The 15930-nt window shown below is 35.3% G+C and overlaps 1 pseudogene; it reads left to right on the top strand.

Moving 5' to 3' along the window:
• The first annotated feature begins 285 nt into the window (after positions 1 to 285).
• On the top strand, positions 286 to 1022 carry LOC100592310 (annotated as a pseudogene).
• Positions 1023 to 15930: the final 14908 nt, after the last annotated feature.

Raw genomic sequence — 15930 nt, forward strand, 5'->3', positions numbered from 1 at the left:
TAGTCAATATGAAAACTTAACTATATGGCTACTATACTCATGACGGTACCGTTTTAAGAGGTAGAGATACAACAAAGATAAACAAAACAGAATGGAGTACCCAGAAATAACTTCCAAACAAGGACAGCCAACTGACTTTTCACAAAGGTACAAAGCAATTCCTGGAGTAAGCATGGTACTTTTAACAAATGGTGCTGAAGTCATTGGCTGTTCATAAGGGAAACAAAAAAACCACACCCTACGTTAATATTAAATAAAAATCAATCATAAATTTACATATTAAACATGCCTTGGTTCAAGGGATGGAAAGTCACCAGTAAGGATGGCAATGCCAGTGGAACCACGTTGCTTGAGGCTCTGGACTGCATCCTACCACAGACTCGTCCAACTGACAAGCCTTAGTGGTGCTGGTACTTTTCCTGTTGCCCAAGTGGAGACTGATGTTCTCAAACCTGGTATGGTGGTCACCTTTGCTCCTGTCAATGTTACAACTGAAGTAAAATCTGTAGAAATGCACCATGAAGCTTTGAGTGAAGCTCTTCCTAGGGACAATGTGGGCCTCAATGTCAAGAAAAGTGTCTGTCAAGGATGCTCGTCCTGGCAACGTTGCTGGTGACAGCGAAAACGACCCACCAATGCAAGCAGCTGGCTTCACTGCTCAGGTGATTCTCCCAAACCATCCAGGCCAGTTCAGTACTGGCTATGCCCCTGTACTGGATTGCCACACGGCTCACATTGCATGCAAGTTTGCTGAGCTGAAGGAAAAGATGGATATCTGTTCTGGTAAAAAGCTGGAAGATGGCCCTAAATTCTTGAAGTCTGGTGATGCTGCCATCGTTGATACGGTTCCTGGCGAGCACATGTGTGTTGAGAGCTTCTCAGACTATCCACCTCTGGGTCACTTTGCTGCTCGTGATATGAGACAGACAGTTGCCATGGATGTCATCAAAGCATTGGACAAGAAGGCTGCTGGAGCTGGCAAGGTCACCAAGTCTGCACAGAAAGCTCGGAAGGATAAATGAATATTATGCGTAATACCTGCCACCCTGGTCTTAATCAGTGGTGGAATAACAGCCTCAGAACTGTTAGTTTCAATTGGCCATTTAAGTTTAGTAGTAAAAGACTGGTTCATGATAACAATGCATCGTGAAAACTTCAGAAGGAAAGGAGAAGGTTTTGTGGACCACTTTGGTTTTCTTTTTTGGGTGTGGCAGGTTTAAATTATTAGTTTTTAAAATCAGTACTTTTTAATGGAAACAACTTGACCAAAAATTTGTCACAGAATTTTGAGACTCATTTAAAAAGTTTAATGAGAAAAAATTTACTATTAGACTTTTAGGATATAACATAGGGAAAAACCTTTACAACCTACAGTTTTTAAAAAAAGTTTTTATATATAACACCAGGAACAAGATCAGTTAATAAAAAAAGATAAATTGACTTCATCAAAATTAAAATATTTTTGTGCGTGCATTATTCTGTAAAGAGAATGAAAAGACGAGCTACAGACGGAGAAAGCATTATAAAAGCACTTATCTGAAAAAGAACTTATATCTGGAATATGTAAAGAACTCTCAAAATGCAACAATAAAAAATCCAATTATAAAATGTCCAAAGATACATAGAGGCAATTCACTGAAAACAACATTCTTATGATAAATAAGCACATCAAAAGATATCCAACATCACTAGCCATTAGGGAAATGTGAATTAAGACTACAAAGTGATATGACTACACACCTATTAGAACAGTAAAAATTTTTAAAAATTGAAGTGACAATACCAAATGTTGGTGAGGATACAAAGAAACTGAATCTCTCATATACCGTTGGTAGAAATGTAAAATGGAAGAGCCGCTTTTAGAAGTAGCTTAAAAAGTGGTTTGGAAATTTTGTAAAAAAACTAAACATATGCTTATCATATGATCCAGCAATTGCACTCCTAGCCATTTAAGCCAGGGAGCTGAAAATGTGTGTCTATGCAAATATCTCTACACAAATATTTATAGCACCTTTATTTATAACAGCCCCATACTGGAAACAACCAAAGTGCTCCCTTATGGACAAGTGGTTAAATAAACTTGGTACATCCAGATAATAGAGTATGATTTAGCAACAAATAGTAACCGACTGCTGATGCAATCAACAGCCTGAATGAATCTTGAGGCCATCATGCTGACTGAAAACAGCTAATCTTAAAAAGGTCACATAGTATGTAAAACTTTTCACATAACAATAAAAAGTGGCCAAATTATAGAAAAGAAAAAACAAGTAAGTGGTTGCTGAAAGGTAGAGTTAGGGCCTATGAGAAGATGGTGAACGGGACTGTAAAGAAACAGCACGAGGGGAATATTTATGATAATGGAAGAGTTCTATGGCTTGACTGTGGTGATGTTTACACCAGCCTACACGTGAGATTGCACCATGTAGAGCTACACTCATACATTGTACCAATGTTCGCTGATAGTCACTGTTGATTTTATTTTTGTATACTTGATATGCCATCTGTACATTATTTTGTTTGCCTTCCAAGCAACAACATGGTCAAATAAACATTGTGGATATAATTTATAGAAAAAATAATTAAAAAAAACTTTTACAATTCTATAGTTACCACTGCTATTGGACCAAAGGCCTAGTAAAAAAAAAATAAGGTGAAGTATACAACTATGAAATATGAAGAACCTCCTTACCTGGTAGGAGGTGGGCTGTTGATTGCTGACACGGACTTCTACAAGTCTAATGTAACTTAAGGCAGTAGCTCCTTCACTGATTGCGCAGTCTTCACTGTCTGAACTAATTCTATTCAAATGTGGGCAGGTTTGTATAAGAATGGCAACAGAAATCCAGATAAAGTCACGTGTTGTCTTTTCTGTTTTACGTCCTCCTTTGCACTGCTTTTTGGCTAATGAAGCTATAAACCAAATGAGAGTAACCTTGAAATACGTCTTCATCATCCATGCCAGTTTTTACCTTTGGAATCTAGTCTATCTACATGGAAAGATTTAGCTAAAGGTACAGTCTGGCTAAAAACATCCTGAGATGCATATTTTCTTTGCAATTTTTTATTTAGGTGAAACTGACAATATAGAAATTAACCATGTCAAAGTGAACAATTAAATGGCATTTAGTACCAATCAAATTGAACAATTAAATGGCATTTGCTCCTTTGTAAAACTACCTCTTCTATCTAGTTTCAAAAAATCTTCATCATTACAAAATAAACCTTCATATTCATGAAATAGTTGCTTCTCCGCCTCCTCCAGCTCCTGGAAACCACCAACCTGCATTTTGTGCTGTTGTAAACATATCTGTAAATGTATTTGTTGGAATACCTGATTTTAATTTTGTGGTGATATATATGAAGGCGTGGAATTTTGGGGTTATTTGGTAATTCTGTGTTCAACTTTTTGTTTTGTTCTGTTCGATTTTAGAGAGCGAGGTCGTGATCTGTCACCCAGGCTGGAGCAAGCTCCATAGTGTAATCATAGCTCACTGTACCCTCAAACTTCTGGGCTTGAGGGATCCTCCCATTTCAGCCTTCCAAATAGCATGTGCCACCACGGCCAACTAATTTTTGTTTTTAATTATGTTTTGTAGAGACGAGGCTCTTGCTTTGTGGCCCAGGCTGGTCTCAAACTCCTGGGCTCAAATGATCCTTCTGCCTGGGACTCCCAAAGTGTTGTAATTACAGGTGTAAGCCACTGCTCCCAGCTGCATTTAACTTTTTGAGGACCAACTTTATCCGATAAGGGTTGCACCATTTTACATTCCAATCAGCAATGCATAAGATGTCCAATTGTTCCACATCCTCCCCAGACTATTATTCTGAGTATTTTTCTGTCTGTCTCTTTGTTTTTTGATAGCTATCTCAGTGGGTTGAAGTGGCAGCTTATTTTAGTTCTGATTTCCATTTCCCTAATGTCTAATGAAGCTGAACATCTTTTTATGTGCTTGTTGGTCATTTGTACAGCTTCTTTGGAGAACACTTATTCAAATTCTTTGCCTATTTTTTTAAAATGGACTGTATTTGAGTTGTCATGAGTTCAATATATAAGCTGAATGTCTTATCAGATATAAGTTTTTCTAAAGTTTTTTCCATAATATAGCTTGGCTTTGTACTTTCTTGTTTCCTTAAATGCACAACAGTTTAAAATTTGATAAAGTCTAAATTATAGTTTTTTGTTATTGTTTGCGCTTTTGTTGTCTGGGCTCTAATTGTGAAATAACTGTTTTAAAGAAGTCTCTTCCTGCTTTAATGAAATAATTAAGAGTTCAATATATTTTAAGATTCAATTTCATGTTGGCTTCTGTAATTTTACCGGTAAAATTTTAGCTACCTTTTTGTATCATAAACATGTCATGGTCCATTTTCAAATATAATATGTCAAAATGTTTATGAGTGCAAATAAATTATTAATACAATTCTTATGCTCATTAAATATGGTTACTTTGTACCTACAATATTTTGGATTATCTCCTTTTAGACCATAAATCTGTGGTTTTGAGAATTAATTTAAAATATTTTCAAAAACCTTTGAATCTGTAAAAGAACAGTTTTCAAATTGGAAGGTGCACAAGGTAGCAGAAAGACGGAGGAGCAGATGATCAGAATTCTTCATTCGAAATCTCCTTCAGTGATTTGCTATTTGACCTCAGGCAATTTACTTACTTACATGGAGTTATCATTTTTCTAAATCAATAACTGGCATTTGGAAATTATACCTAATTATTTTAAAGAGGGTTTTTTTTTCACAATAAAAAGACACATTGAAAAGTTTAAAAAGAGTAATAATTAGCATAGGTTAAATCAAGGGAGGATTTGCTGTCATTTGTCTGATATTGAAATGCAGAAGATAAAAAGTGGGTATCAAAATACAAAGAAAAAATTAATACCAATAATTTTGAGTTATCTTTTCAAATTTGGTTAATTCAAAAGGAAGAATTACAATGATATCTTGATTATTTTGCGAATTTTACAAACAAGTTCAACTTGCTCCCATATCAGTTGCTGTTTATGGTGCAAAACGAAAGTGTGAAATATTATTTTGCAGGTGAAGAACGGAGCACTTTAGTGTGGTTCCATGACATTGCATTCTTGTTGCCGAAAGCCTTCATGACAATTTGATGATGTTAAATTGTTACCTTCTTACCCTAGCTATTAACTGGAATTGATATTTGTTCTCTTTATAGAGAAGAAAATAAAGTATAACTTTAAAATTGGACTTTGTTTTGAAATCTAACACACTCCTTGAAATCTAACACACTCACACAACAGAACTAAATGGATTCATCAGTGACATGCATTATTCAGCTATCAAACAATCACCAACAGTCATCTCAAGGTAAGCTTAATAGGTCATTGCAGTTACCTTTATAATATTAGAAACATTTAGTAAAGAATATTAACTAGGTGACCCAAAATATGCTGTCTTTTTTGGTTTCTTTCTTCTGCAATATATGACTAATTCATTGTAATGTTATCTTATCATGGCAATAATTTTTTATGCACGCCCCTAAGTCATATTCCTGACAGTATTTAAAATTAATACTTTTCTTTCTTGTCTATAGAATATTCAGTTTTTCATGGTTCACTTAAAATTTAATTTCTTTTTCCCCAGAACAACAGAAAACCTATTTTGGGAAAATAGATATTTCTTATTGCATTTGATTTAGCTTCAGAATTAAATAATATGTTATAATCAAAGTGATTTCAAAGGCTAAGGAGGTATTATGGAAAGTGCTCTGGAAAGCTTACTAGGAACAAATGTTCTCAATGAACTGAAGATGAAGAGGATGGATGATCCCACACCAGCACACTGTGATAATTTTTAACTGACTTTGTGAGTAATCTATTCTGAACCACACATAAAAGAAAAGAATAAAGCATTTTGTTCCCTACTTTTGTCATTCCTCGGTTAATGTTTTTTACAGAGAAAATGCAAATCAAAGTTACCTAGGTTTTTTGTATTGAAGCTGTCTTTAAATTAATGTTTTTAAATATCTTCACACACTTACCTATAAAACCATAGAAAAATAATAGGGTTAGATGGATAATGGGTAAATGAGATAATTATAAATTATCTTTAATAATGAACCAATACTGCCATCTATCGCTTCCAACACAAGTCCATTACACATAAAATTAATGTGCAATAAAATGAGGATATATGCCTTTAAGTCATTTTATATAGCTGAAATATCACAAATTTGATAGACTAATGTTACACTTCAGAAAGTATTAGGTTATATACAGCACATATCTGTTACATTACATTGATTATATTTGTTATCTTTTAGGACATAGCTTCCATTTATCAGAATTTATACCCATTCTACAAAGTTTTATATCCTCTATACATGGTGTGAGTGTAGGGTCATACTAAGTGTCAGATGTTTGAATCCTGAGTAGAAACTATGGATGTTGTATATAAATGGTATTCAGCTAAAAAATTAAATAAAACGATCTGCATATATGTAATTTATTCAACCATACTGAGAATTTCCATGCTCAGTTTTATACAAAACTTGCTGTAAGAAACGAAAGTGAAAAAAAAGTCCAAAATCCTTCTGCCAAGAAGACATTCTTTCAGCAATTCTCCAACTTGCAGTATTGATCTGGGCTTCATTTTGCCTCATATTTTAGTCTACCAGAAGCAAGTGATTATATGTAAAGTGAATCTGGCTTTCAGAAATCTAGTTACCTGCCTGGACCCATTCATAATAAAGTCATAGATACAAGAAAATAATTGAATGACATCCGGAATATGTTAAAGTAAACAACAACAAAAAGCAATGAAAACATCAATCCAGAATTCTATACCAGCAAAAACCTTCTTTAAAAAAAGAAAGTGAATTTGAGACATTTTTGAAAAACATGGTGGCTCACACCTATAATCCCGGCACTTTGGGAGGTCAAGGCAAGAGGATCATTTGAGGTCAGGAGCTCAAGACCAGCCTGGGCAACACTGGGAGACCCAATCTCTATAAATAATTTTTAAAAATAGCCAGGCATGGTAATGTACACCTGTGGTCCCACTATTGGAGATGCTGAGGCAGGCGAATCACCTGAGCCAGGGAGTTTGAGGCTATGGCGAGCCATGATTGCGCCACTGCATTCCAGCCTGGGTAACAGAATAAGACCTCATCTCAAAGACAAGAAGAAAAATAAAAAGAAACACTCAGAAGATTTACTCTACAGGAAATACTAAGGAAAGAAAATGATCCAAATTGAAATATATTACAGCAAAAAGGATGTGCATCAGAAAGGAAAATTTTAACAGGTGACTGTTTAAGTACCAATTGTAACTATATCATGTAGGAATTTTTCCATTGGTGTTATTATGGTAAAATGTATATCCAATAAATTTCACCAGTTTTAGTTTACAGTTTCATGAGTTTTGGCAAATGAGTACACTCAGATAATCACCACAATAATCAACAATATACACCAATTCCATCATTGGAGAGATTTCTCTAAATGTCCTTTGTGGCTGTAGCCAGCCTCTTCATTAACCCAGCATTCATTGTTTCAGGCCCCAATAATTTTACAGAGACCATATAAATAAAATCACATGCTATAAAGGATTTGGGTGTCACTTATTTATGCATTATGATGTTGTGTATATCAATAGTTTGTACTTTTTGTCATTTAGTAGTATTCTATTGTAAGCAAATATCATTTTTTTTTATTTCTCAGTTGAGATACATTTGTTTTGCTTCCAGTATTGGTATATTAAAAATAAAGCTGGTATAAATATTCTGATATAGGTTTCTTAGCAAACTTCGTATTTTGTTTCACTTGGAGAGGTATCTAGGGGTGGGATTACAGAGTCATAGCACAAGTGTATGCTTGATGCTCTAAGAAGACTCCCAAATTACTTTCCAAAATAACTGTAACATTTTGCATATTCAGCAATAGTGCATGAGAATTTCTGAACTTTTTGTTCTTATCAACACTTCTCTTTGTCAGTTTGTTTGTTTAGACGTTTTAATCGGGATCTTTTGATAACATTTGTCCAGTTTTTCTTTTGCGATACCTTATGACAAATAATGTTGAACATCTATTCTTGTGCTTATTTGCCATCTGTATATCTTATCTGATGAAGTACTTGTTCAGATTTTTTTTTTTTTTTTGAGACGGAGTCTCATACCGTCCCTGAAGCTGGAGTGCGATGCCACAATCTTGGCTCACTGCAACCTCCATCTCCCAGGTTCAAGCGATCCTCCTGCCTCAGCCTCCTGAGTAGCTGGGACTACAGGCATGTGCCACCACGCCCAGCTATTTTTTTGTATTTTTAGTAGAGACGGGGTTTCACTATGTTGGCTAGACTGGTCTCAAACTCCTGACCTCCTGATCCACACACCTCAGCCTCACAAAGTGCTGGGATTACAGGCGTGAGCCACCATGGCCGGCCCAGATTTTTATCCATTGTTTAAATGGGTTGTTCGTTTTCATATTGCTTGCAGGTTTTAGTTTTTGTTTTTTATTCTGGATACAGATCCATTATATAATTTGCAAATATTTCTTCCCAAAATGTAATTTCCCCCTCCTTTCTCCTAACACTATATTTCAGATAACAGAAGTTTTAAATTTTTATAAAGACCAATTTATCAATTTTTTTCTCTTATATGCTTTTGGTATCATGTCTAAGGAATCATTACTTATGCCAAGGTCCCAAAGACTTTCTTGTATGCTTAATTCTACAAGATTTTAAGCTTAAAAATATTGTCTTACATTAGATCTAAAAGTAGTTTCAAGATTTTTATAGGAAGTGAGGTATAAATGTATATATGGGGTAAAAAAAGAGGCTGTTATATATATGTATATATATTAAAATATATATTTGTATATACAAATATAAGAACATTTGTGTGTATATAAGTTGCATATAAATATATAACTATACACATATGTATAATCAATATGTATTTATTATAGAATATGTTATATATGACATATTGTATATGTTGTATATTTATAGTTATATATTTATATAACTTTTATATAATTATGTTATATATTTGTATAACTTTTATATAATTATATATAACTATATGTAAATATATAACATATATAATTATATAAAAGTTATACAAATATGTAACTATATGTGAATATACAACATATACAATGTCACATGTAATGTATATTCCATAATAAAAATATCCCTTTATATATGGTTATCTATTAGTTCCAGCACAATTCATTGAAATATTTTATTTTTTATACATAATTATTTTTGCATATTTGTTGAAAATCGCTGACTATATTTAGCATTTCTCTTGCTTGACTCTCTATTCTCTCCTACAAATTTGCATGTCCATAAATTCTTCAATATCATGCTGTCTTGGTTACTGTAGTTTTGAAATCTGATAATGATTTGTCTTGAAGTCAAAAAATATAAGAAACCTAACTTTGTTCTTCATCTTCATCTGTGTTTCTACCTGAAATTTAAAATCAGCTTCTCCAACACTAAAAATATCCTTCCAGTACTTTTTTGTTGGCTTTTTAGTTGCAGTGATTTTATAGATGACATTGAGAATTGACATCTTTATAATAATGATGTCTACTAATCAATAAACATGAAATATTTTGTTTTATAGTTCAGAATATAGACATTGCACATATGTTGGAAGATTTACACCTAAAAGTATTTTATGAGTTTTGTAGTGCAATTGTATGTGCTACTTAATTTTTGAATTTGTTCAAGCTTCTCCTCCTGAAAATGGTCTCTGTTTTTCTTTGTCTCTGTCTATGTTATTTGTCATAAAGAAGGGAACTATAAAACACAGACCTAAAACCCTTAGAAGCACATTGCTCAAGCTGGGCTCAGAGACTGGTGAGTTTTGGATTCACATCCCATAGGTGTTGGTTTAGACAAACTGTACTGTGAGTCCCTGAGAAACCATAGTGGATGAAGTTCCCCTTTGTCTTGTTGTATGCCTTGAGAGCCTGGCTTTTGTGACCAAGTGAGAACACCTTCTCTTATTCCCTGCCAGCAAGACGGGTTATTGTCAGATTATATCATGTGGCCAGTCTAAAAGGACGGAGAACCCAAGACACATAGATTATTAAGACCCACTCTCTTTGCTCCAAATATGCCAAATTCTCAGGGGAGTGTGTCTTAATAAGAAGTCCCCTCCATGAGGCGCATTTGTCATCTCAACCTTTGTTGCCTGGTTAGTGCTGGGAAAGCCAATCCCACAAGTGCCTGCCTGGTGTCTCAGGTTGGTGGGCCTGGGACTGGAGGCAACTCCATGTGTCCACATACTCATGTGTTCACAATTTCATGAGGAGGCGGGAGACACCACTCAAAAACATCAGCCTTAACTGCCCTTGGCAGCAAAGATCGTTTGCTATGTTAGCCTATCTCTGGGAGTAAATTTTGGGGGGATAATTTGGGCGACATCATCTGCTGTCATTTTAAAAACATCACTTACATCCACGGTATTTCACACCTGGAAAGTTGTCTTTGAGACTTTCTAGGAAGAAAATATTTTTGCCTTGAGTCACCTATGCAATAAATAATTTGGCTATATTTAAAAAGAAAACTTCTCAAAATGCTCTCATCTTAAACAGCTATCTTTATTGATAACTATGCAAAGATACAAACTAAGTATAGCAACCAATCTTAGAGACTCATTTGACAAGATTAAAAGGCAGAAATCAAATTTAAAACAAAATTATAATCCTATACACCAGAAGACTTTTTGAATCTCTAATATAAAACGGTCCTGAGTTCAGCTCCATTTCCTCAAACAATATAAAAATTCAGTTTGATACTCAGAAAGAAAAACTGAAAATCCATCAGCTGACATAAAAAAAGGAAATTGAAGACAATGCAGTTGAATGAATGGGTCATTTCCTGATATCATTCATGCTATAACCCTATTTATAAGGGAATTAAAGCAGCGATCATTGTCTTGCAAATTGATACTCTGCAAAACCAGGTATGTACATATGAAAGCAACTCAAAGGCCTCCCACTATTTTTGCCAACCTTAGAACCTTCCCTTTTTGCTTCTAGATGTTTATGGATACTGTGAAAAGTCCAGACATTGGAAACTGAACTGTTAAAGTTGTATCATATGCTTTTTGTACCTCAGTGGAGTATCCCATACAAACCTGCTAGGGATACATACAACCCATTCTGGAGACTACTGTCATATATGTCATATAAAAATATTTCCAACCTATATTCATTCTCATCTTATACCAGCAAACATGAAGATAGAAATAAATATTTTTTCTAGACATTATATATATTTTATATTATACATTTATTATATATTTATGTATGTTATATATGAATATATAATAGAAAATATATTTAATTATATATTATGTATAATTATATATAATATATAGAGTTTAATATATACTATACTTTACATAATATATAATATATCCTATATATTATAATTTCTAGAAAAAACAAACTACATTTATATATAATATATAATCTGCATAAATATATAATATACATGTACATATATAATGTATATATAATTATATAATATATAATAAAATACATGATATACTATATATAACTATATATTATATTATATATTATACTAAATATAATAGTATATACTCTATACTATATAACAGTATATATTATATTTTATATTATTTTATATTTTATATATATAATTTCTAGAAGAAACATTTATTTCAATCTTCACCTTTGCTGGGGCAAGACGAGAATGAATATAGGCTGGGCATATTTTTATTTATGCCATATTTATTTCTATCGCTCTCTCTCTATATTTATTTATTTATTAGGGAAAGAATGTGACAGGAAAAATGCTTGAGATATTCATTTGAGTTTTGGTCTTTCTGTGGTGGACTACTCCATCTGCTTAAAAGCCAGTGGGCAAAACATATTTATATTCCCTTGTGTTAGAAAAGGTTTAGGTTGCAAGATGCAAAGAAGAATGCATCTGAAGAAAATTTCTTTATTCCTTTCTTTGAACGCATGAACTTAGAAACTTCATAATAGATGAGCCATAAAGGAGGGTTGAGGAAACGTCCTGGAATCCTGCAAGTCTAGAAATGAGTGCATCTCAGCAGGTCCCTTGGGTGTTGTATTTTATTACATGCAGAGTGTGACTATGTTTCATCAGCTCAGTGGCTATAACCCTGAAGTCAGATTTACTCCACCCATTCTTGTTTATTGCAGGACCTTCCCACATGCTTTCATTGTTTTCTCCTGGATCTAACAAAGTCTACTTGAACGGTAGGCAGGGATGGGTCTTCTGAAACATAAGGTAGTGAAACCGAGTATTTCCCTGATCCCTTCTCAGGACTCGCAACAGGGGTGCCTTGCTTACTCAGCCTGCTGCTCTCAACTCCTAGCAGGAGGGAGTGTGTGAGCGAAAGAGGTGGGAACTGGTGTGCAGGAGCGCTGGAACAGGCTGGCTGCCTCTGCACCAGTGGGATAAAACTCCACTCACTCGGACTCACTACGTTCCACCCATCGTGGAGTGGGTGAGTGGGTGCAAGAGCCAGAGTGAGTGCTTGTGGGTGCAGGCAGGAGCAAACTGTGCCGCGCAGCAGCATCCAGGCGGGGTGCCTGTTACTCCCAACGCCCCAGAGGCCTGTCACAGTGCTGTTTTAGCTCTGCCGTCTGCAGATGGCTTAAGTGTTAACCGCTCAGTGGGCCTCTGCCATTTCGCGTTTGGTGGCTGCCTTCTTCCAGCAAGGACAAAGGGTCGGTGTGACAGCCTTTTGCATCCACACCCATGAGCTCTTGTCTGGCATCCAGGAAAAATGAGGTCGCACAAAACGAATTGAAGGATGGTGAATGTGGGGGTGTTATTGCCAAGGTAAGTGGATATCAGCAGGAAGGGGAGCTGAAAAGCGGAGGAGGAGGGGGTGTAGGTAATCTTCCCCCAAAGTTTAAGGTCTCTGGTCACACTCTTCTCCGAAGTTACATCGTCAAGCTGTCCCTCTGAGGTCAAGCCTTTTCTCTCCATAATCCGGCCATAGTCCCCAGTGTCCAATTGCTTCTCCCCTATGCCAGCTGAGTCTGTGGTCTTTATAGGCACAAAACAGGGTGGGGTGGGGCCATGGGTGGTTTAGGAAAAGGCAACATTTGAGCGGGAAAACAGGGATAGAAGTTTTCACTTTGGGTTAGGGTCTCAGGCTTTTTGGCTTGAGGGTGTGGCTTTGCCAGGGAACTGCCCCTGTCTGCCTAGAACTTCTCTGCTCCCTGTCCCTATCAGTAGGTTATAAATTACTTCATTTAAAACCTTCCAAAAATGTTATACCTAACTCAGAGCAAAATTACCCCCCTGGTTCCCTTTCTGACTTCATTTCCCATCACTGCCACTCCCTGCTCTCTCCACACCTCCCATGCTGGCCTCATTCTTATGGTTTTTCCACAATAAGGGTAATTAGTTTTAGGTGCTTCCACCTCCTCATCTGTCTGGCTCCAACATTCTCCCCTTAGATCCTGTACCATATGCTCTCTTATTTCCTTATGGCCACTGTTCAAATGTCACCACATCAGATAATCTTTCCTTGATTACTCCACTTAAAGCACATTCTCACCCCAGTAGCTCTGTTTCCTGCTTTAAAGAGCCCATCTAAGATGACATACATATTTAACAATTGCAACCTACAGCTAGAATACAAGTCCCCAGAGGAAATAATTTGGTTTTGTTCACCAATTTACCTTCAACACCAATGTCTTGTAAATTTGTGGTCCTAGTAAACATTTAAGCGTTCAGTTAGACTAATCCAGCTATAAAATAGTTTCAATGGTAATATGTAATTTTTTACTATGCACTTCTAAAATCTATAGTGATAGCAAAATACTATTTTGACAATGCAACATTAAAATTTTGCAAGACTGTTCAGAACATATTAATTGCATAAACATGAGAATTAATTTTCTTATTACATTTAATATTTTATATTTAATATTTTATAGTTTTAGTTGCAACACTGTTTTAGTGTCGTTTTTGCTCTACAATATATTAATAAATAATTGAAAGTAGGATTTTCATAATATATTTTTAAACACATATTTTGTTTTACTATTTAAGAGAAAAGTTAAAAAAATGACAAAACAAAACAAGCATAGCATATATTTACTATTTGTTTTCTTTCAACTCCCTAATACATTTGCATTGTATTAAATGAAATACATGGTTTCTATAAAGCCATCTGATATTATTATGGGGGGAGCTAGATGATAAGAGACAAGTACTTAATGTTTTACAATCTTACAAAATATTCATTTAATGACTGTTATGTATAACACTGTCATCCTGGATATTTAGACCATTCACCCCACATACCCTGTTTATCTCTGCTAAGCATCACATCCCCTAAACTGAGATAGTTAAGTGCTACATAATAAGTACATCTTTGCAAAAGCTGTTAAAAAGAGCATAAAACCAAATCAAACCCCAAACTTAGTGGGAGACACAAGTGCTGGAAAAGCAGAAAACATGGATTTTATTATTTAATACATAGAGACCTATTAGCACTACATCAGAACTTTGAATTTCAAGAGGAGAGAAATTGTCTTCTTTTGTGTAATTTGTTTCTGCATGTATTAGTTTGTTCTCATACTGTTAATAAAGGCGTATCCTGACACTGAGTAATTTACAAAGGAAAAAGGTTTAATTGACTAACAGTTCCACAAAGCTGGGGAGGCCTTACAATTAAGACAGAAGGTGATTGAGGAGCAAAATCACGTCTTACATGGTGGCAGGCAAGAGAGCTTGTGGAGGAGAACTCTCCTTTATGAAACCATCAGATTTCGTAAGGCTTATTCACTATCACGAGAACAGCACAGGAAAGACCCATCACCATGATTCAGTTACCTCCTATGGGGTCCCTCCATGACGTGTGGGAATTATAGGAGCTACAATTCAAGATGAGATTTCGGTTGGGGACACAGCCAAACCATATCACTGCAGACAGCCAATTTCTATTTTTTCCCATGTATTCTATTTTTCTCATATGGTTGGGTTTGGAATAGTAATAAAAACAATATATATATCTAGATTATAAAACATGCTCTATGTAAAATTATTTGTAGACTCATAAGCATGCAAAAATTTTAACTCACATACAAAAGACACAAATATGGTGATTCAGTGACCACTATAAATATATTTATGTAAGCATGGTTATGATAGATATGTAGACAGAATAATAAAAGGTAAATTGGAGTATAGAAATCATTAACAGATGCCAGGCTCTGTGGCTCACACTTGTAGTCCCAGCACTTTGGGAGGCTGAGGCAGGCAGATCACAAGGTCAGGAGACCGCGACCATCCTGGCTAACATGGTAAAACCCTGTCTCTACTAAAAATACAAAAAATTAGCCAGGTGTGGTGGCACGTGCCTGCAGTCCCAGCTACTTGGGAGGCTGAGGCAGGAGAATCGCTTGAACCCAGGAGGCGGAGGCTGCAGTGAGCCAAGATCACGCCACTGTACTGCAGCCTGGGTGACAGAGTATGACTCTGTCTCAAAAAAAAAAAAAAAAAGAAAAGAATTCATTAGACGAATATAGGAAAATTATAATTAATAAAATGTACTTCTTATTTACAAGGTTTTAGAGTCATTGCCCAATAGTTTAGTATTTGTTAATCCGGTAAAATACATAATTGGGTATGGGTGAAGCAGCTATAAAAGAGACTCCCCAAAGAGTATTTTAATCTAGTTTTCTCTCTCACTTAACAATATGGCTGATCTGGCAGGCTTGATGGTGTCAGAAACCAAGTCTCCATCCATTTTTGAGTTTTGCCGTTCCCACATTCCCACATGCTATTGCTTGGTGACATCCAGCCATCAGGTTAAAAAAAAAAAAAAAAGGAAAGAGAGGGAAAGCTCCTCATATTCTATTCTTTGAAATAAATTATTCTGCAAATATTCTGCTTATATTTCATTGGCCCAAACTTAGTCACAT

Source organism: Nomascus leucogenys, chromosome 25 (genome assembly GCF_006542625.1).
Source record: "Nomascus leucogenys isolate Asia chromosome 25, Asia_NLE_v1, whole genome shotgun sequence".
In the NCBI taxonomy this organism is placed as follows: domain Eukaryota; kingdom Metazoa; phylum Chordata; class Mammalia; order Primates; family Hylobatidae; genus Nomascus; species Nomascus leucogenys.